Raw genomic sequence first — 22,649 nt, forward strand, 5'->3', positions numbered from 1 at the left:
TTTATATCTGGTCTTATTTTTGTTTCGTGTTTTCTTTGAACTTTAGGTGTATGGATTTGTGTTAATTTGAATAACTCAGTTACTCAAATGTTCACCTTATTTGAAGTATTCTCATATGTTTATTAAATACATTAATTTTAAGAAATGATTTAGCAACATTTATTAATCTTTGTGACTTATCTATGGAATAGATTGATTTCAAGTAATAGTATTGCAAGTTAATGCAGAAGTCTAAAGGTTTAAATATTCAGCCCAAGGTCAAATGTGTGTCAGAAGTAGAAATAAAAACTGGACTTAATTTATCTGTGGTTTCTAACTCTCTTTTTAATGTTTTTCATTGAACATTGCTTGGAGCATACGGTCATAGAGAATATTTCTTCTTTATATTGTGATAAAACTGCAGGCTTATTAAACTTTTCATTAATAAATACTACCTCCTGAGACTAAACACTAAGAAGCAACTTGCTGGCTTTCTAGAGCTGGCCTTTTGAATGCTGAGGCATGACAGCACATGTGTAGAACTTGTTTTGTTTGTTATCTGGGTTGCTCACCAATGTTGATACCTCCCCTCCAAGGTGTACACATGGCAGTGGATGAAAACTGTGCCTTACCCCAAAATGATGCTGAACTGTTCCAAATTAGGCACTCAAGTCACTTAATTTTCTTAGGTAACAGGTCATATTCAGATTTAGCAAGGTAGTAGATATTATTTCCACTTATATTGTTTGTGGAGCTCTGCATAGAATGATTTTATTACCATATAAGAAAGATTCTCTTGGTATTAAATTCTGTCCAGTTTGTACCAAATTCGTTGGTGTCTTAAGTCACTGACAATTCTTGAATATAGGGTCCTCTGGTGACATATTAATACTTTGAGAGAATGGTTACAGTTAAATCATGACTATGTCTTTTTATTCTGGAGATAGAGATGTTCTTTAACAATGCCTGCAGCAGTGAAGCATCCTTGAAAAACAAGAGAAACCCGTGTCTTATCGCGGTAATTTTAAAGGTTATTTAAGAATCGTATAATGCTTCAGGGGCACTCCAAAGAGTCTTTAAAGAGTGTTTAGTCCCATGAAAATATGTCAGTAATACTAAATGCCAGCATTACGTCACTTTGATCCTATGTAGAGTATAAACTTAGAATACAGTCTAAGATGCTAATTCCATATCCCTCTGCAAGTTTTGATTTAATCATTAAACACTGAGTCAGTTCTTGAGAATCTGTTTTTGGTTTGTTTGCATTCAGTTCTAAGTTCACTGTCGCCTTTTTTTTTTTCTTGCCAGAAACATTATCTAGGACAGACCTCTACATTTAATGGGCATTCAGAATACTGTGGATCTTGTTAAAACGCAGATTCTGATTCAATAGGTCTGGGGTGGGGATTGCAATTCTCATTTCTAACAACCCATCAGGTGATGCCAATGCTACTACTAGTTCATGAACCACACTTTGAGTAGCAAAGGTCTGGGTCCTAGACCTTAAACTCTAAAATGTTTCTGAAGTATTTTTTGAATGATTATTAGCTCAGTGAATGGGTGTAATTACTCCTGGCTTATTTTAGTTAAGAAAGATAAAAATGCTAAAAAGTCATAACATAGTTTACTATTCACTGTAAAATAAATTTTTTTTATAATCATGGATAGCCTTCATTAATAGAGAGTTTACAGATGGACAGATGAGACAATATAGTTTAAAAAGTAAAATAGTTATACAGTAGTTCCTTATCAAAAGAATACTATGTAAATAAATATAAAATGGATTAAATATAGTTGCCTTATAAGGTTTAAGGTTTTTTCGTTAATTTATGCTTTATGTAACAAACAAATCATGTGATATTTGGCTTTTACTTGATGCAAAAGAAGGAATGGAAGTCAGAGAATCAGAGAAGTAGATTCTTCTGAACAATTTTTCTCTCCTGGGTTTTGGCTGTCTACTTTTATTTATTTATTTATGGCTGTGTTGGGTCTTCGTTTCTGTGTGACGGCTTTCTCTAGTTGCGGCGAGAGGGGGCCACTCTTCATCGCAGTGTGCGGGCCTCTCACTAATAGTGGCCTCTCTTGTTGCGGAGCACAGGCTCCAGACGCGCAGGCTCAGTAGTTGTAGCTCACGGGGCTAGTTGCTCCGCAGCATGTGGTATCTTCCCAGACCAGGGCTCGAACCCGTGTCCCCTGCACTAGCAGGCAGAATCTCAACCACTGTGCCACCAGGGAAGCCCCTACTTTCATTTTTGATTCAGGCTTCTTCTTTAATTCTCAAAATGTGTGGAGCCTTTTAGGTTTTCCACTTGAGCCTAAAGAACAAGAATTAAATTTTACTTCCATTAATCTGCATTCCTGTACTACTCGACCCATCACATTTAAAACCTTAATACATTTTACTTCCCAGGAAGATAAGTCCTGTTTCCCATTCCTTCTATTGGGTTATACTGGAGAAGAGTCCTTTGAAAGAGCCAACCACATTAATTTGAAATGTTCTGTCTTGGAGATAGTAGCTTAACACAGAGTTTAAGGTTATTGGAGGGCTTTTTTTTCTTTTTGGAAATGGGTGCATATGTAGCCAGAAAAATACTGTGACAAACAGCCCTCTGGGGAAACTCGGCCACTGCCTTTGCTGTGGAATTGAAGTGACGCATATAAAATGCATTAACCCCCAAAGCCTCTTTATTTATATTACCTTTTAGAAATCACTCCCAGGAAGAAAATGAGTTTAGATATTCTTCATGACATATTTGATCACTGACATAGATATAATTGTATGAATCTTGAACATACTACGTATTAATCTAGATTATTGATTTAGAGACCATTAGGTTGAATGTTAGTAATTTAATTTGTGGGAGTGCTTTTTAAATGATACTCGTCATTCAAGACATGTTTGGTATTATGCTAAATACCCAAGAGGATTTATAAACTAGCTTTTAATTTTCATTTCTAATATACCTTTCATCTCTCCCTTTTATGCTACTTAGTTTTGTCTGAGTAGCCAATGTGGATTCAGATTTTGGGCCTGAAGCATATATAATTTTTGCGGGGGGCAGGGGAAGCTTTTTAAGGAAAATAATCTTTTTTTTCTTTGCAAATTTTACCAAAGTACATAATAATGTGAACATATTTCTGGGACCCTTCCAGAACAGAATGAAGCTTAAGCTAAGCTTTATCTTTTGCCAGTATCTCAAACTGAGAAAATACTTTGTACTTTTTTTCCTGTCGAAGTGTAGCCCAGTATATTTGGAAAGAGCATAGTTAGGATTCAAACATGGGCTTTCTCCATCTTTGCTATTGCTAGAGCCCTAGGTACATCTTTTTCCAAGATGACAACAGTAACTTTCGCAATGGTCTTCCCAATTGCATTTTTTCATACCCGCCCCCTTCCCTACAGCCTGTTTTCCATATTATGGCCAGAAAATGCTTTTTAAAAAGCTTTCATTGATGCATTTAGGATAAAGAACAAAATCCAGATATTTATTACTATTTTCAGTGTTCTTCATTCATTCCTGAAGATCTATCTTTTCTCTCTGCTGTCATTATCCTTGAGCCTTTCTTTAGCATTTCTTATGGTGCAGGTCTGTTGGTAACAACATAGTTTTCTATTATCTGAAAATGTCTTTATTTTGCCTTTATTCTTAAAGGGTATTTTCCCTGGATGTAGACTATTGGGTTGACAGTTTTTTCTTTCAGCATTTTAAGGATGTTGTTTACTGCCTTTGGCTTCCATAATTCCTGATGAAAGTAAGTGATCATTTCAGAGTCGATTTCATGGGCATGTGACCTGTGCGGGTGCGTAGAGTCCCATACTTAGAAAGAATCTGTGATTGGTTACAGTTTCTGCAGTTGCTGTCTTGAAATTCTTAATAGTTTTGAACAATGGGCTCCGTATATTCATTTTGCACTGACACTCACAAATTATATAGCTGGTCCTGCATCATTCATATAATCATCCTTCATAGCTCCAGTATGTAATACGTTGTCTGTCTTTGGCTGCTTTCAAGATTTTCTCTTTCACTTTAGTTTTCAACAATTTGACTATGATATGCCTAGGCATGGTTTTCTTCATTGTTAATCCTGCTTGGAGCCGTAAATCTATAAATTTACGTCTTTCACCAGATTAGGAAAAATTGGGAGCATTATTTTTTTAAATATCTCTTACACCCCAATTCTTTCCTCTACAACTGGAATTCTGAGTATTGGTATTGTGCCCTCACATCCCTGGAGTTCTTTATTTTTGTCAGTTGTTTTTTTTTCTTCTTTAGATAGGATAACTTGTGTTGATTTTTCTTCAAGTTTACTTACCTTTTATCTCAATTCTTAGTCCATCTAGTAAATTTTCATTGCATGTTTATATTCTAGAATTTTCATTTGGATCTTTTTTATATTTCAGTTTCTCTATTGAAATTTCTTCTCTTTTTAGTCATTGCAACTATAATTTTCTTTCCATCACTGAGCATAGTTATAATAGCCTCTTTTTTTCCCTTGCAAAGGTATGTTTAATAAAACAGACTAAAAATGAGTGATGATGACACTGGAGTGAAGAGAAGAAAGCATAATAACATATTTAATCAGGGTATAATTGTTACATAGGAATGTTTTTGACTTTTTAAAAATAATTTAATTTTCTGAAAATATTTTTAACTAATGCTGGGGCTACTTTGCTGATAGCTCCATGTACAACCCATGCTTATTCACAGAATACATTTTAAAATGTTATTTTTATTTTTTTATGAGGTAATAGAATTTACTCACAAAATCTCATGCATGAATGCGGCCCAGTATCACCTTGTGATATAAACAAAATAACTATTTCATATAGGCAACAGTTTCTATGAATAAAAACATTCAGGAAGTGAAGCCATTTACTTATTTTGCATTATTTATACATGTACAATAGCTTCTTAAAAGTCCTTGTCTGATAATTTCAACTTTTGGATCATCTTAAAGTTGGCTTCTTTTGATTGCCTTTTCCTTTGCAAATGGGTTACAGTTTCCTGGTATTTGTTTGTCAGATAATTTTGGCATTCTCTTCTGGAAAGTGTGAATGTTATGAGAGTATTGATTTTTTGTTTTAGCAGGTGTTTAATTTTGTTTTACTTAAACTATAAACTCTTGTCTTGCCTGTGGTGGTCAGCAGCCCAATTTCTCAGTTCAGTCCATTTATCTTGAGCCTACCAGTTTGTAGTCTGTCATGTGTGTGCTTGATTTGGGGGTTACCAGAGACTTGGGCAGATATTATACACAGAATTTAGAGTTCTCATTTTCTAGCTCTGTTTCCCCATTATTTCCCTCCTCAGTGTGGCAGTTGTAATTACCCTGGGTATTGTCCTTGGTTCCTCAGTCAAAAAAGATACAGTAGGGCTTCCCTGGGGGCGCAGTGGTTGAGAGTCCGTCTGCCGATGCAGGGACACGAGTTTGTGCTCTGGTCCGGGAAGATTCCACATGCCGCGGAGCGGCTGGGGCCGTGAGCCATGGCCGCTGAGGCTGCGCGTCTGGAGCCTGTGCTCCGCAACGGGAGAGGCCACAACGGTGAGAGGCCCGCGTACCGCAAAAAAAAAAAAAAAAAAAAAAAAGATACAGTAGTGGGCTTTCTTTTGGAACTTCAGCCACGCTACGTCACACTGTCAATGTGACCTCCCCTCAGGCCAAAGCTGCAAAAATGTGAACTTATCTCAGCTATTTCCTTTCTCCAAGTTTTGACTACCTCTCCAAAGTATGACTGCTCTTTTTCTCTCTCTAGAGTCCTCAGGGAGTTGTTTTTTTGTATTTAGTCTAGAGCTTATACTTGGGCTGTTAAGGCTTACCCTGTCATACCAGAAGTATAGCTCCTGTATGTATCAAGCTTTAGTACTTTTGAAGGGAAGCAAGAGTGATTCTTCTGAGGCTTATTAGCATATGGTGCTAAGAAGGTAGAAATTTTATAATTTTTATAATTATAGTATTAAATTATATTTAAACATAAATATTAATGATATATAATAATGATAGTTAATAATTTTGAGTATTTACTATTGAATGCATTAACTCATTTAATCTTACCCTATGAGGTTGCTATTGAAGCACAAAGGTTTTATATAACTCACGCAAAGTTATAATAAACAGTAGAGATGTCTGGTTTAAGAGCACATGCTTTAGATTACTTTTCATAAGGAAAAAAGAGCTTTCTGTGGTATCTTTCAGTTTGGAGACTTGTAAATGTAACAAAGGAGAATCTCTTCTCTGCCTATTGGGTAAGAATCGCCTTGTGTCTAGGCTTCCTGTGCCTGATTAGTAAGGATCATCAAGATTTAAGTAATTTTTTTTTTAACATTTGAACAACTTCCAAAAAAAGTTTTAGGAATAGAAACTTAAATTCATAGTATTTATTTCATAGCTGTCTTAGTCCATTTGGGCTATTATAACAAAATAGCATAAAGTAGGTGGCTTACAAACAACAGAAATTTACTTCTCACAGTTTTGGAGGCTAGGAATTCCAAGATCATGGCTTTGGCAGATTCAGTGTCTGATGAAGGCCCACTTCCTGGTTCATAGACAGTACCTTCTTGCTTTGTCCTCTCATGGTGGAAGGGGCATGCTTTCTTGGACTGCATTTATAATCACTTCTGAAAGATCCCATTTCCTAATATTTTAAAATTCAAATTTCAAGATACGAATTTTGTTGGAACCTAAACGTTAAATTCATAGAAATAGCCCTTCATAGTTTATAAGACTTTTTATATCTAGTTTCTAGTTTTATCCTTATGAAAGCCTCATATAATACTGAGTTAGGCCAGTAATAATTCTACCCCCTTTATTGATGTGGAAATAGAGGCCCAGTGGAAGTTATATGAAATAGTCTTATGTTGGTCAGGTCCATTCTTCTTTAACTTAAATCTGCTTTAAAATATTTTCCTTTAAGTATTATTAGTAAAAATAATGACATTTTTAACATACTTTGTATTTTTCTCAAAATGTTTTATAAATATTTTGTCAATTAATATTCCAAGTAACCATCTAAGATAAGATGGTTACACAAAACAATCGGTGTATTACCCTATTTTCAGATGAGAAATCAAAGATACAAGAACTTATTTGTATGGAATATGTAGTACATAGTGATAATTATAACATCTGAAGCTATAGCCTGGATCTCCAACACTAAGTTCTGGGTCCATTCTTCTATACCACACTATCTTCTTTTGCTTATAGGTAACTATGCCAGTATAGAATATACCCTTATCTCACCAACATTTTTCCATAGTATCTTTAGACTGCACCTGACATTGTGGGAAGCACTTAACACTTTATTGAATTGACAGGTAATGAATACAGATAAATATTTTAGCACTGTCTCCTGATGTCTTTTGGACTTTTCTTCATTCTCTTCTGGAAAATGTTCTCTGAGTAAAACTGCTTTTTCTTTATCTCAAAATGAACCGCATAGTATTTCCAAAATGCTTTATACCTGTACTTTGAATTTTGAGTCAATTAATAAAATAATTTAAAAGACTTCTGGGCCAGAGGGGCTATTTAAATGCTAAGTAATATGCTTTGGGATGAAAATGCATTATAAATATTTATGTTTAATAATTTTTCTAAAATTCCTTTTTTGGAAGTCTTTTGAACATTTCTTTTTTGTTTGTGCCTTTCTTTCCTCTTTTCCCTCCTCCCTCCTTCCTTTCTTTCCTCCCTCTTTCCCTTCTTAGTATAAAGTACATTTCTGTGAAAGCTATATTCTATATTCTGCCAAGCCCTCAAATCTAATTTTGGAACAACTTCTGTAGGTAATTTAAGTACAGAAGGCAGACTAAGTGTTCATTTTACTTTTGACTTATATATGACATCTGTTTAGAACTCGACTTTCTCTCTTTTCAGAAACAGGAAAAAAATTATTTTGGGACATGTAGGCCAAAGGCAAATGATCTGAGAAGTAAGAATCCTTGTTCCTAAAGGAAAAGTCACTTCAGTTTATAAGAAAAGATTATTTGACCAAAACCAAAGGATTTCAAAAAGAAAGCATGGTATATAGTACTCTTTCAAGAAGTTTACTGAATGATGAATGAAGAAAAATGTGTGTCTACGTTTTTATGGCCTACCTACAATATAGGATATATCTTTTTTGTTGTTGTTTTGTTTTTTTTTTTGCAGTACGCAGGCCTCTAACTGTTGTGGCCTCTCCCGTTGCGGAGCACAGGCTCCGGACTCACAGGCTCAGCGGCCATGGCTCATGGGCCCAGCCGCTCCGCAGCATGTGGGATCTTCCCGGACCGGGGCACGAACCCGTGTCCCCTGCATCAGCAGGCGGACTCTCAACCACTGCGCCACCAGGGAAGCCCTAGGATATATCTTTTTTCTTTCTGACCCACTACCAAAGAAAGATTATAAAATTGCTGTGTTCAATAGTATTGGCCTAGAACAAGATGTGCTTATGGTGTGAATGTAATAACCTTTATGTGTCTTACTCTCAGACTTCATGCCCTTAGGGTAGGTAGAGATACTGGCTCCTAGTTTAACTTCTGCTACTTTTCCGTTCTCAACTTGGCATTTTAAATTAGTAAACTGCAGATTTAACCTTCATTTATTTCCTCAAGTACATGTCATTTCTGTATTTCTTTAGTTATTAAATGCTTTTTGATAGTGGTAAAATACATATTTTATTGACTTTTAGAAATGTTTTATCATATATTTTTCAGACTTTAATGTAAGACATCTTAGTCACGTGTATGCAGCCATATTTTAAATAAACAAATAATAACTGTATTTTAAATCAAAATTGCTGGGAAAAGGTGCTGAGTAATTTAAACCACATTCAATACAGTAATCTCCTTGAAATCACATTCTTTCTGAAGTGTCTTATTGATAATATGAAATAAAAAGAGGAATACATTCCAGCCTTTATTGCATTTTATTGACCTGTATATAGCATCAGTTATGGGATACCTTTATGCTCCATTTATGCCCATGATTTACACTTTATTGGCATTACTATTGTTATAAAATTGTAATATACAATGGAATGCAAGCTTTTGTGGAATTAAAATAAGCCAACAATAGGATTATGATTTAACATTTAGAACAGAATGATTAGATCATCCTTGTTGGTCAGTGTAAGCAAATAATAGCGGACATTCTAGCTTTTTTTCCCCTTTTTCTTTTTTTCTGTTTCAGTTGGTAAGGAACACTGTTACATGCATAATATTATTTGAGATGTTTAGGTCATCAGCCACAGCATTGGGAATCTTTTTGTCATGCTGAGTTTTTTCACTGGAATTTGTTATGGCATTTGCTGTAAATAGGATTAGACCTGTAAAACCAACAGATACTGTAGTATGTTATTCTTTATTAGTAGTTTTCTGTAACTTTCATGTCTACAGTCTTTGTGTTTGAACTCACATTTATTATGTTCTTAATAGGCACTGTTTTGGATGCAAAAATTTCAGGGCTCTCAAGAACTCTAAAAAAGGATCTAGTGCATGCTTCATATGTTAAGCATCTCATTTTATAAATGAGGTGAGGCATTTGGGACTCGGAGAAGTCAAGGGACTTTCTCCATATCATGCAATGAATAAGTGAACCAGAGCTTTCTTCTCTCACTTCCAGTAGTGTTTGGCTAAGACATGAATAGCAGTTTTAACTATTGTATTCAGAATTCTCCACAAACTTGAATTCTTGTGTAAAGCCCCCCAAATATAAGGAGCAAATTAGATATAACTTAATATTTTAAATTTTAATAGATTAAAAAAGTAAATAAAACAAAACAGAAACAAACACCTTAGTCTGATTGTCCTGTCTATTGTCTTATATTAATGGTGGGGTTTAGACCAATGTTTTCCATAAATACAATTAATCCTCAAGTTACCTAGTAATTGACATTTTTCTCTTGATGCTGTTCATTTTGGTTAAACTCATTTTATGCAATGTTAAAATTGATAAATGTAAAGACATTCCATGGATATTGGGTAAATGGTTTGTCTGAAAATTTCCAAAACTTTTCTAACACCCATTTTGTGTGCAAAAACCTTAATTGTAGTAGTGCCATACATCTAGTTTATTAGGAAGCTCAAAGGATTAGAGTTATATTTATAATTAACTTTCATCTACTTAGAGGGAAGAACACTTATTATTGTAATTGTTATTGCTCAAAAGGCATAATTTTACTGTATGTTACAGTCTATTGGCCACCATCATTCTCATGAAGTTCTTTAAGAAATTTTTCGTATTTAATACCTTTGCTCTTGAATAACACCAATAATTTCATTTCCCTTTGGGGCATACAGCTGTTTCCAGCCTACTCAGTGTCATGTCAGGGCATAAAATCATCTTGACAGAAAGGTCTAAATTATAAATAGTCCCATAATGACATTCAGCTTGGGTGGTACATTTATAAAAGGAGTTATTAAAGAAAATGTCATTCTAACCTATTACTGTAACTAGAATCCTTCACAGTTCTGCAGCCATCTTTTGGTACAAAAATTTGGTAATACTTGCATATGTAAAACATTTAAACAGGACTATTAAATTTACAAGTATAAAGACATACTAGGGATGTTGGATAAGTGGTTTCCTAAAATTTTCCAAAACTTTTCTATGACAAATACATGTCTTCTCCCTTTCAAGACTGCTGAAAAACGGAGTATTAAGACTCCAAGGTTTTGGGACTTCCCTGGTGGCGCAGTGGTTAAGAATCCGCCTGCCAATGCAGGGGACACAGGTTTGATCCCTGGTCCGGAAAGATCCCACAAGCCGCAGAGCAACTAAGCCCAGTGCGCCATAACTACTGAGTCTGTACTCTAGGGCCCGCAAGCCACAACTACTGAGCCTGAGTGCCACAACTACTGAAGCCTGCACGCCTAGAGCCCATGCTCTGCAACAAGAGAAGCCACCACAATGAGAAGCACGTGCACCATGACGAGAGTAGACCCTGCTCTCTGCAGCTAGAGAAACCTTGCACGCAGCAATGAAGACCCAACGTAGCTGAAAAAAATAATAATGTATGTTGTTTTTAAAAAAAAAAGAAAAAAGACTTCAAGGTTTTGATATTATTCAAATAGCATAGCACAGGAAATATATGATAAAAGAAAAAATATATGATAAACATATATATATATATATATGAAAAAAGAAAAAGACCAGAGGTTGATTTATCTCATTGTTAGCATAACAATACTTAATTATGAGATAGCAGTCAGATTATCAGAATCTACTTCTAGTAATACTTTTAGATTGTTGTGGAAATAAAAATTGAAAAATGCTAATAAGCATGGATTAAGAGTAAAACAAGATATTACAGATCATTCATGTAAATGATCATAACATTTATTTTTAATTAAAAGCAATAGAATTTTATTGGCCTCAGGATCAAAACAGTAGTGGTCATCAGTAGTCATTTTCTTTACTGGGTAAGGTAGGTAAGGGAAGAGTTTGTGCTTTTGTAATCATTCTCTTTCTATAGAGTTATCAGACTATATATATTATATGTAACAGGAGGCTTTACTAACCAACAGGTACACCAACTCTCCCTTTCTAGGTCTAAGGCAAATAATGGCTCTCTTTCCCACTGAGTCCAGTCTGAACTTCTCAAGTCGTCATCACTAGCTCACAAGATAAATCACTGCTAGTTTAAAAATAAGCCGATGGTTTTAGCGGGCAAATGCTGAAAAGCAGATGGATACAAATAAAACAGGGGTATCATGGAGTCTATTCCCGGCCAGTTCTCTTCAGTCCATAAATGCTGGAGAGATGTGTTATGTTAGCACCATATGTTACTACATTTGTTACCTGAATCTTGGTCGCTAGTTATTAGAAAGGAGCAAATGAAACTGTGAAAGTTAAGACTTATCTTGATTTTCTAATGTAAAGCACGTGTATCTGAAGTTTTAATTTCTTAATATGGGCATCTCTGAGAAAACAATAAATTTATGCTACCTCATGGTTTAAATCCTTCAAAGATCTTACCACTGCTTATAGGAAGGACCTTTATGAATTTTCCCTTGATAATCTCATTATATTCCTTCATTGCACTTTACATTTCAGTGATGGTGACCTGTTTTTTTTGTTTGTTTGTTTGTCTGCGGTACGCGGGCCTCTCACTGCTGTGGCCTCCCCCGCTGCGAGCACAGGCTCCAGACGCGCAGGCCCAGCGGCCACGGCTCACGGGCCCAGCTGCTCCGTGGCACGTGGGATCCTCTCGGACCCGGGCACGAACCCGCGTCCCCTGCATCGGCAGGCGGACTCTCAACCACTGCGCCACCAGGGAAGCCCCAGTGACCTGTTTTAGTTCTTCTCTACTAGACTGTGAACTCTGTGAAAAAAAAGTCCCAGAACCTTGCACAATACCTAGCATGCAGTAGGACTTCAATAAAGTTTTAAATAATTGAACTCTAATTGTATGCATCTGGGCAAAGAACTTTGGCAGTGAATAAATTTTTTTCCCACTTTTAGTGTTTTCTAGGTCAGAGTAGTGAAGACTGGAGGTAAGAAGCAATTTAGAGTATCAGAAAATCCAGATTTTGTGCCAACTCTGAATAGTTGAGTTTAATTCAACATGCATTTATTGTTTTTTAATTTGGACTGCAGAGACAACTTATAAAGACAAGAGCATGAGTACTTCAAATTTTCTTTCGAAAACTGAGTCATAGATGTTGCATTTCAAGCCAAGTAAAGGTTTGATTATTTTACACTTCATGGCTTTTTAAAATTCCAGTTGCTATAACAACTTTGATATTTCTTTATTATTTTTAGCACTTCAGTTGCCATAACAATAAGATATCTTAAAAAAATAGCAATTTTCTTTTATAAGGGAAAAATCTCTTTCAATTAAAAATGAATTTGAATCAACATTTCTCTCCTATAATGTGAACCCATTATTTAAAATGTACTTGTGCTGTTCTGTTTTCATATAATTTTAACAGACTTTGCCAGGAAAAGTTTTAAGGTTTAACTTTTCCTTCTATTTTTTTTATTGTACAAAAATTAAAGGGAGGTAACTGTATTGAACCCATTCTGTGAGATAATATTAATACTTGATGGGATTTCATTGATATAAAAATCTTCTTAAACAATTTAATTTCCAGATTTACTGTTGTATAAAGTAAGAAAAGAACATGAATGATTGATAGTTCTTACATGAAAGATGTAAGAAAGCTTGGAATTTCCTTTTTTCCTGTGTTATTTTTAGGTGTATTTATTATGTCTGTTGCCTTACTAAAATAGTTACCACCTCACCTACCTAGAAATAACTGACAGTTCAGACCTGAGCTATGACACTTTACTCATAGAGAAGTACTTCTGTTTACTCTTGGATAAAAAATTCTTATAAGCTTAGTTTCTGATTTTTAATCCTCTAGAAAATTAAAGATAGCAAATTAGAAGAGGAACGAAGAGTACTGCTATATTTATATAGAGTCAAAAATATAGGGAGCTATGTATTCTTTTCTATGCAAATAGAGTCAGGAAATATAGGGAGCTATATATTCTTATCTAGGTACCTAGTTACTTGTAGAAATTAAAGTCTCTCTTGATTCAATAGAAATATATATTGAATCCAAGGTATGATTGTGTTATAAGATAGTATTCTAACTGACATTAACGGTGATGATCCCAGCCTACCAGGCAAACATTAAATTATGTTCAGAATTCTCAATTTAAGAAGGAGAGGAGTTGGATGATACATCTTATAAAGATTTAAATGTAAAATTGTATAAAGTAAAACAAAATTTAAAAAATTATAAAAGAGAAACCTTCAATTATCTGGGAATTGCAGGATCCATGTAACTGAGATTTTTATGGCCCAAGGTTTGGTAATTCTTATATTACTGTGTTGCTAATCACATAAATTTCCTAAGGTGTGTAGTCAGGTTCAGATAATGTGTTTCTTATGTGGGCTTCTCACTGTTCTGGCCTCTCGCATTGCGGAGCACAGGCTCCGGACGCGCAGGCTCAGCGGCCATGGCTCACGGGCCTAGCCGCTCCGCGGCACGTGGGATCTTCCCAGACCGGGGCACGAACCCGTGTCCCCTGCATCGGCAGGCAAACTCTCAACCACTGAGCCACCAGGGAAGCCCAGTGTGTTTCTTTTAAGAATGTACTTTTTAAAAGGAATGTTGAGGGAGTTGGCAACTCAAGAGAAAAGTGAAAGTATTGTTTTAAATTTCCTAATCTCAACAGGTTACTGTGGGTGTGGTTTCTTAAGGAGAAATGACTAAACAAAAAACCTGTTGATAGTAAAGAATATGTTTAACTTCATTATCAGTGAGCTTTGAGTGAACAACTGCTATATGCTTTTTCTGGTTTATTTTTAATTACTAATTTTCATAACCAACTTTAGAAGTTAAGTATTATTATCTCAGTTTTACAGATGGAAACTGAGACATGTGGAGAGAATGATGTACCCAAGGCCTCACAGTTAATAAGTGCTACAGCCAGTGCCAACCCAAATCTGGCTCATTCTAAAGCCTACATTTTCTTCTCTAAGTCACAGTCTTTCCTAGTCTTCAAACTAAATAAATGTTTATTAAAGGTAATAACATAACTTGGGGAAAATGGAAGGAAAGATCATACAGTGCATGGTTTTATTTTATTGTTCTGCATACTATTTTTGACCAATTAATTTGATTTTAAGTATATATTTTGTATTTGAGGGTTTCCCCCACTAAGAGTTAAACATCCCCATAAATTAGTATTTTCTTTGTCCATTTTCCTTTGTGATTGACTAAAGATTGTGGATTCTTTCAAAGGTTTTGCTTTCTCAGACAGTTGTCTTAGGCCCCAGCTAGCTAAGGCAGTCTCAGAGCATTGTATAACTGGCATTTAATAAGAAGTCTTTTCTCACTCAGTGTCTCACTTGCATCTGGGCTGTTGTGTCTGTGAGTACAAACAGTGAGCCATGAGTCAGGTATAATGATTGAGAGACTGTGAAAGTAGACACGGGCTAAATGTACTTATTCTGTCCAGCAGTATCTGTTCTTTTAGACATTTCAGTAGCCCTTATTCTTGGTGGGACTTTGCTTCTGAGGATTCTGATATTTTTCTTTTTCAACATCAATATTTATGATTTCCTGGCAATGCCTTAAAATGCACTCAAGTAATTTAGGTCTCTAATTTGATGGTGTTGCACTGAAATGGGGGCACTTGAAAAAAGCAAATGCAATCATCTTTATCATTCTCTTCAGCTATCACTTACATATGGGTGAAATGCACAGATCTTAAGTGTGAACATTTTGGTGAGTTCAACACATATGCATGCATATAACCCACAGCTATTAAGATAGAAAATCTTTCCATCGTCCCTGAAAGTTTCCTTATACCTCTTACCAGTAAACACACACGCACACACAGACACACACACACACACACCTGAAGCAAGTATGTTCTGATTTCTTTCATCAAAAATTAGTTTTGCCTGTTCCAGAACTTCATTGTATGGACATATCACATTCCCGTTCATCCATTCCCCTGTTGATGGATGTATGGGTTGTTTCTAGGTTTGGGCTATTAAAAATAAAGCTGCTATGTACATTTTTATACAAGTCTTTTACGGATATATGTTTCTGTTTCTATTGGATGGGATTGATGGGTCATAGGGCAGATTTGTTTAATGTTATAAGCAACTCCCAAACTATTTCAAAAATTTCCAAGTTGGGCCATTTTACATTACCACTAGCAATTTATGAGAGTTTCAGTTGTTCTACATCCTTAGCAACATTTAGTGTTTATCAGTGGCTTAATTGTATCCAGTCAAATGGGTATATAGTGGTATCTCATTGTGATTTTACTTGGTCTTTTCTTGATGACTATTGATGCTGAGCACTTTTTCATTTTCTTGAATGACCATCTGTATATCTTCCTTTGTGAAGTGTCTATGTCTGTATTTTTCCATTTTGATTGACTTATTTGTATTTTTATTAACAAATTGTAGGAGTCAGTTATGTATTTTGGATACAAGTTCTTTGTAGGATATATGTTTTACTAGTATTTTCTCTCAGTCTTTTGACTTGCTTACTGATTTTCTTAATGACATCTTCTGAAAAGCAGAATTTTAATTTTAAGTATAATTTATTTTTTATGTTTAGATCTGTGATCATTTCAAATAATTTTTTGTGTATGGTATGAGAAAGGGGTCTAAGTTTATCTTCCTCCAGATATTCAAAATTTTCTAGTGCCCTTTACTGAAAAAATTTCCTTTTCACCTTGACTTGTTTTAGAGTCTATTGAAATTCAATTGGCAATTATGGGTTTATTTTTGGACTCTCTATTCTTTTAAGTCATCTGTTTGCCTGTCCTTATGCCAGTCTTGATTATTGTGGCTTTATAGTAAGTCTTGAAATCAGGTTGTACCAGTCCTCCAACTTTTTTCTAATCTTTTCCCAAGATTGTTTTAGCTATCGTAGGTCCTTTGTGTTTATATGTAAATTTTAGAATCAACTTCTTAGTTCTACCAAAAGCCTACTTGGATTTTAATTGGAATAGCAATAAATCTGTAGATCAATTTGAGGAAAACAAATATTCGTAACAATATTGAGTCTTCTAATCCATAAAGATGACATATCTCTCCATTAGGACCTTTTAATTTTTCTCAATGACATTTTATAGTTTTTAGGATAGAGGTCTTACATGTCTTTTATTAAATTTATTCATATTTTCTGTGTTTTGAGGCTGTTGTAAATAGTTTATTGTTTAAAATTTTCATTTACTATTGTTTGTTGCAAGTATATAGAAATGCAGTGATTTTTATATACTGACCTTGTATTATGACAAAATTTACTCATTAGTTCTAATGGGATTTCGGGGCGGGCGTATTTCTTATGTATACAATCATGTCATCCTTTTCTTGTATTGCTTAACTATTTTTTTATATTGCTTATTATACTGGTTGGGACCTCCAGAACATTGTGCATAGAAGTGGTGCGAGCAGACGTCTTTGCCTTGTTTCCAGTTTTAAAGGGAAAGCATTTACTCTTTCACCATTAAATATCATGTTAGCTGTAGGCTTCCCATATAGTATCTTTGTTAGGCTGAGGAAGTTTTCTTCTGTAGTGCCATAAACTTAGCATTTGTTAAATATTTTTAATTGTTAATAACTTGCCTCATAATAAAATTAAGTTAACTTACAAACTTGTTTTCTGCTCTTGAGGGGTCATGAAATAGTGGATTCTAACATGTCCCACTTTAGAGAGTTTATTTTTTCCTTAGCACTTAGACCACGTTGCTTTAAAACTACATTTGATAGTACATTTAAAATACATTGACACTGCATTTTGCAGCATTTGACATTCTTAAAATGATAGGTAAGTAATCATTATCTCTTGCTAGATATGATTTTTCAAATCAGTAGTCAAATATTCATATTGAATTGGGTTTAGGTAGAGGTATAGATGAATAATATTGTGCTTACTTTGAATATATTAGGAGGCTAATTATTTTCCCCCTGCAATCTGGTCATGTATTTTATAGCTTTCTTGTGAATCTTGTATGTCATACAAGGGATTGCAAGGAACTTTGCATATTTGACCTTCACAAAACTGGTTATTAGTGTTTTTCTGTCTTTTTATAGACTCGTCAAGCTATTTGGTATGCTTTTATATTAACATTATACTAAACACTTATTTGTTCAACTCCTATTCTTTGCCCAACACTGTAGTGTAGGCACTGGAAATATAATGAGGAACAAAGCAGATGTTCTTCCCCTCATGAAGCTTGCAATCCAGTGAGGAAGACAAAACTGAACAAAAACATACTATAAACTGCGGTATGTGTGGAATCTGGTCTAATCTGGGAATTCAAGGACGGTTCCTCTGAGGAAGTGGTATTTGAACTGAAGCCTGAAGATTGTATCTGAATTAACTAAAAGAAATGTGATGGCATATTAAGCAGCAGGTTCAAATACCCTGAGGCAGTAAGGAGCATAGCAGATATGTGTGTGTGTGGGGGGGGGGAAGGGTGGAGTGGAGGGAGGTAGAGCCAGTTTAGCTAATCCTAAATAATGTAGAAGAGAAGTTAGATTGAATAGATATATGGAGACCACATTTTATAGGACCTGTTAGTATTTTATCCTAAGGGCAGTGTAAAACCACTGAAGTATTTTAAATGGGAGTGATATCATCTCATTTGCATTTGGGAAAGGTTATTCTGCCTGTTTTGCACGTAATGGATTGAAGAGAGGCCACAGACCACTCAGGAAGACCAGATTGGAAGCCACTATAGTGGTTCACACACAAGATGGTGCTAGTTTGTTTAGGGTAGTGGAGGTGGAGAAAAGTTAACAGATGGGAGGAATAGTTGAAGAAATAAATTCTGAATCCATACATCTTTTTGTACCTTTAGAAAACCTTTTACTTTACCCTATATTTGTTTTTTACAATGTTGGTTGCTCATTTCTCCTTGATAATCATTGCCTACTGTTTATCCTATTTACCGTCGGTGGCTAATGATCCTCTCTTGCTTTGCTATTTAGATCCTATTGAGCAGTTGCTTGAGTTGCTTAGATGACTAATAATGAAATATTGATACATATAAAAGGACATATAAAACATATTTAAGGTATAAATGAAAAATTAAACATCTGTGATGTATCATCTCAAGAAGTTATACAGTTTTAGCTCTTAGAAGTAATTCTGAAGTAATTCCAAATAATGGTTCCTCTTAGATATTTCACAGCTAGTGTTCAACAGTAGAAAGGAGAAGGGGGGTGGTTGATAATGACTAATAAGAATGACAAAAATAAAACACCTAATGACCCCTAAAATGAAAAGAATTATGCATAATATAAAAACAAAGAGTGCTTTATGTAATGAGCTGTGTAAATATGATATTAATGCTCTTGTTATTAGAGCTTCACATTATAAATTAGTTTCTATTATAATCAGATCAGAAAAAAGGATGGAAAGGAAGAAAAGTGAGGGGCTAGTAAAAAATGTCAGTCTCAGAAAAGAAGAAAATTATCTTGTTTGAACTCCTGAAACTGTTCTTTTTGAAGTTGGTAGAAGAAAAGAAGGAAGCTTGGTGGGTCAAAGCTATTGCTTCTTAAACTCTCCCTCTCATACTATCATATACCTGTGGCAGCATGTACAACTAGGGATTATTTACGGTATTCTTAGACTCGAATCCCTATCAGTGATTATTTGTTGGAAATAAATGTGTCAAACTAAAGTGATCTAGGGACTTCCCTGGTGGCGCCGTGGTTAAGAATCTGCCTGCCAACGCAAGGGACACGGGTTCGAGCCCTGGTCCGGGAAGATCCCACATGCCGTGGAGCAACTAAGCCTGTGCGCCACAACTACTGAGCCTGCGCTCTAGAGTCTTGAGCCACAACTACTGAGCCTGCGTGCCACAACTACTGAAGCCCGCACACCTAGAGCCCATGCTCCACAACAAGAGAAGCCACAACAATGAGAAGCCTGCACACCGCAAGGACGAGTAGCCCCCGCTCGCCGCAACTAGAGAAAGCCCACGTGCAGCAACAAAGACCCAATGTAGCCAAAAATAAATAAATTAAATAAATTAAAAAAAAAAGTAATCTAGTATTTGAATTTCCCTAAATGATATTTTTTGCCATTTCTCTGATTTAAAAAATATTATGATTCAAAACTTGAAAAATAATGGACAGTCTATACTTTTAGAAGGATTTCTTTTTTTATTTTGGTGATGAGGTAGCTTTAATTAATAGCATTTTATTTTTCAACGGTTTTATAGTAAAGCTTCATATTTAACTGTCTACATTCATGAATATTTATCACCTGTAATTTTTATTTTGAATATTTATTATTATTGTGAAAGAGAGTTTTAGTTAAATAGAATCTTGTTTGATTTCCATGCTTTTATGTAACCCTAAAAGTCAAAATGCTTCCCTGTAAAATAGGACTTTCTAGCCTTTTTATATTAAATTTAAATATTTACTTTCAAATCTCAATATGGTACTCATTCTAAGATTGTTATTCTAACTTATTTCATACACTTTTCTGGTAATGAGCAATATGCTTCCATTCTTTATTCCACCTAACCCCCTGAAGATTTTAACAGTAATATGATCTTCCTGAAAGGCAGTTCAGCATGGAGGAAAGAATAGATCTATTATTTATTATTATTTAGAAATCATTTTTTGAAATCCAAAATAATTCTTCTTAGACATTTCCTGACTAGCTGCTCTAGTGGAAAAAAGAGGGAATGAAGGAGGAGTTCATCAAAATGGTGTTAAGAATGACAATATTTTTTTTTTTTTTTTTTTTTTTTTTGCGGTACGCGGTCCTCTCACTGTTATGGCCTCTCCCATTGCGGAGCACAGGCTCCGGACGCATAGGCTCAGCGGCCATGGCTTATGGGCCCAGCCGCTCCGTGGCATGTGGGATCCTCCCGGACTGGGGCACAAACCTGTGTCCCCTAAATCGGCAGGCAGACTCTCAACCACTGAGCCACCAGGGAAGCCCAAGAATGACAATTTTGATCTGTTTCATTCCTAGTTTCATGGCTCTGTAATAGTGGGCAAGTTATACTTACCTTCTCTAGGTACCCACTTTCTTCCTTTGGAAAATGATAATGATGGGTATCTACTTCATAGAGATTTAATATTTTTATTGAGACAAAAATGTAAAGCATATAGCATAATGCTTGGCACATAGAATATGCTCTAAGTGTTGATTATCCATTTTCATCTCAAATTTCCTGATTCAATTCTGAAATAATGTGTAAGGTAATTCTAAGTTACTTTAAGAAAATTGCTGACCCCATAAGAAATATTTTTAAAATAGTGAATGTTTGTCTATAGTAAGTCAAAATAAATGGAAATTTTTTTCTTTTCTTTTTTCTTTTTTTTTTTGCCGTACGCGGGCCTCTCACTGTTGTGGCCTCTCCCGTTGCGGAGCACAGGCTCCGGACGCGCAGGCTTAGCGGCCATGGCTCACGGACCCAGCCGCTACGCGGCATGTGGGATCTTCCCGGACCGGGGCACGAACCCGTGTCCCCTGCATCGGCAGGCGGACTCCCAACCACTGCGCCACCAGGGAAGCCCCAAATGGAAATATTTTTAACCTCCATTATATAAATGAGCTTAATTACTTTCTTCTGACTTGGGTATGAGTAGCTCAAGCACTGTATGACAAAGTTCTTTGACTCTTTTTCTATTAAGCATTCATTCATTTATTTCTAATGTCTTCTCTTCTGAGGTCATATTTGATCTTAAATATTCCAGCAAATAGATTTTAGTATAGAGGTGTTAGTTCCAATGCTTTGTTTGTACAGTTAAATACATCAGATTCAGCAATTTAGTGTGGGTGTGGCAGGGATTGGAGAGATTACAAAATAACTTCTATTAATCAAAATATATTTTAAAGAGTAAAAATAGTAGCTCTATCACTTGAGTTCATGAAGACTTAGACGATTTTTAATAATTAATAGGTTTTTTCTGCCAATGAGCATTAGATTACTGCTGACTTTTTAGTGTCATAGTACCTTGTGGTAGTTTCTCTACAGGGTTTAAAGGTGTATCTCAGGGTTTTTTTTTTTTTCTGTCCTGCTCATAGGAAATAATCTTTACACATGCTATAAGGAAAATACCTCTAGAAATTCATACATGTCATTAATATGTTATAAGGATCGGTCAGTTCCACTGTGTTCTTTTGTCAATCTTGATCGGAGCTTGCCGAGTAAGTCTATAAGCCTGCATGTGCCTGGCAACTGTTACCTAGTGACAGTTTCAGCTGCAGTAGCCATTGGCTGTGCTGTTGATTGGGGCAGGAGGACCGAGTCACCTTTCTGATGGTGAGTTCTTCTGCATCAGCTCAGGATGAGGAGGAGGAGCAGGGCTTCGGTTCAGGTGGAGGCAGTGATACTGAGAGACTGTGAGGAATAAATACACCGACAGCATCTCGGTAACTGCATCACAGTAAATCGGACTTCTGAATCAAGCAGCCCAGCCTAGCAGCTGATAAGAGTGAATGTAGGTGAGAAGCATTGTTTTATTCCTGTAACAAGAACTATTTTGTGATAAGTGAAACTAGGAATGTGCAAGGAGGAATATCCTGTGGCTATTATTATAAAAGAAGAAGGACTTCCCTGAATGCCTTGGTGGTGCACAAGAAAATAACTTTAAGAAGAATGCTTTCTGTTAAGCTCCTGCATTGTTCCTGAAGGAAATGTTTCTATTTCTAACGCATGTTCTTTCTACAAAAGGTATGACAGCAAAGACTGACAAGAGACTCTCTGAAATGCCTGTACTTTAAAAAAGACTTTTGACAAATGTTAACCTCATATCAGAATGACCTTGGAAGCATTTTGGATGGATTCTATCCTGCCAGTCTTTCAGTATTTCAAACTCTAGGATTTAAACTCATCTTGATGCTTTAGAAGTATTTTAAAACAAGAACATCTTATAACCTATCTAATGGCCCCTGCATTAATTGAGCACTTGCTCAAAATAGAACACAGAACTAGAAGAGGCATTTTCTTAACATATGGCTGCTATATAACTGCAAATATAACAAACAAGGTAATTTTCCACTTTGAAAAGGTTTAGTTGAAGTAATGATTTAATGTGTTAATCATTTAATGAAAACAGAAAAGATATAGCAATATAGATTAGAAAGCCTACTAGAAATACCTAAGTAATAAATAATGGCAGCATTTCTAGTCAGAAGCTCAGAGCATATAGGAAAGTTTCTGTTGTCTAAATTTCATATATATTTACACAT

At 35.4% G+C, this 22,649-nt stretch overlaps 1 protein-coding gene across 3 annotated transcripts in view; it reads left to right on the forward strand.

Annotated features, from left to right (window-relative positions):
• RABGAP1L (RAB GTPase activating protein 1 like) overlaps nt 1-22,649 on the forward strand; it is a 682,701-nt gene that overhangs the window by 206,045 nt on the left and 454,007 nt on the right. The gene's annotated exons all lie outside the window — the stretch shown is intronic.

This window comes from Delphinus delphis, chromosome 1 (assembly GCF_949987515.2).
Source record: "Delphinus delphis chromosome 1, mDelDel1.2, whole genome shotgun sequence".
In the NCBI taxonomy this organism is placed as follows: Eukaryota; Metazoa; Chordata; class Mammalia; order Artiodactyla; family Delphinidae; genus Delphinus; species Delphinus delphis.